We start from the raw sequence: 754 nt of genomic DNA, 5'->3' as shown, positions 1-754 counted from the left end.
TTTTTAAATCAACCCAACCTGTTAGTTTAACTGAAACAAAAGGGCCTCGATGCCCTCTTGAAGAATTTGACTTAATTTGAAAAAAAAAAAAAAAAAATTGTTTCACATACTTGCTCAGTTCAAAATTATTTTTATTGTTAAGGTATAAATTAAGGTACAAATAAAAATTATAGTATGAGCAGTATATTTGTGTAAGGATATTATGATACAATTCCTATCAAAATTCATTGATAATATAGTAACCAATGATACAGGTAATAAAGCATTTTCAAAGCATACTTTCAAAATTGCCACTTATTTTGTATTAATGTGTACGATTAAAGAAAAAGGAAAAAAAGTAACATTGCTAAAGATTATCTTTTAAATGAGCTCTAATTGAAGTCACATCCATTTATTATTGTCTTTGGTGTTTGTATACATATCTACAAGAAAAGAATATGGTTGTTCTGTATATACATACAAATATATATTTTAAGTTTATTAAAGAATTACTATCAGATTTTTTTTTTTAATGTTTTCCAGAGTTGTTTCCTATTACACATATTCCCTCTCTCCTCTATTTTGTTTGGAAAATAAATGAAAAATGATTTAATTGTTCCATTAAAGTTTTAAAAATGTTTGAAAAATGAGCCCCTCACTATTTTTCCAAGGGAGTTCTACAACACTAAATCAATTTTGAACTCTCTAAATAAATTTAGAGAGTAGGAGAAGGCCTTTAAAAAAAAACACCAAAAACCGAAAACTATGGTGGTGA

Source organism: Halyomorpha halys, unplaced genomic scaffold (genome assembly GCF_000696795.3).
Source record: "Halyomorpha halys isolate HHAL.00 unplaced genomic scaffold, Hhal_1.1 Scaffold128.1, whole genome shotgun sequence".
NCBI lineage: Eukaryota > Metazoa > Arthropoda > Insecta > Hemiptera > Pentatomidae > Halyomorpha > Halyomorpha halys.
Note: the sequence above shows the minus strand (reverse complement) of the source record.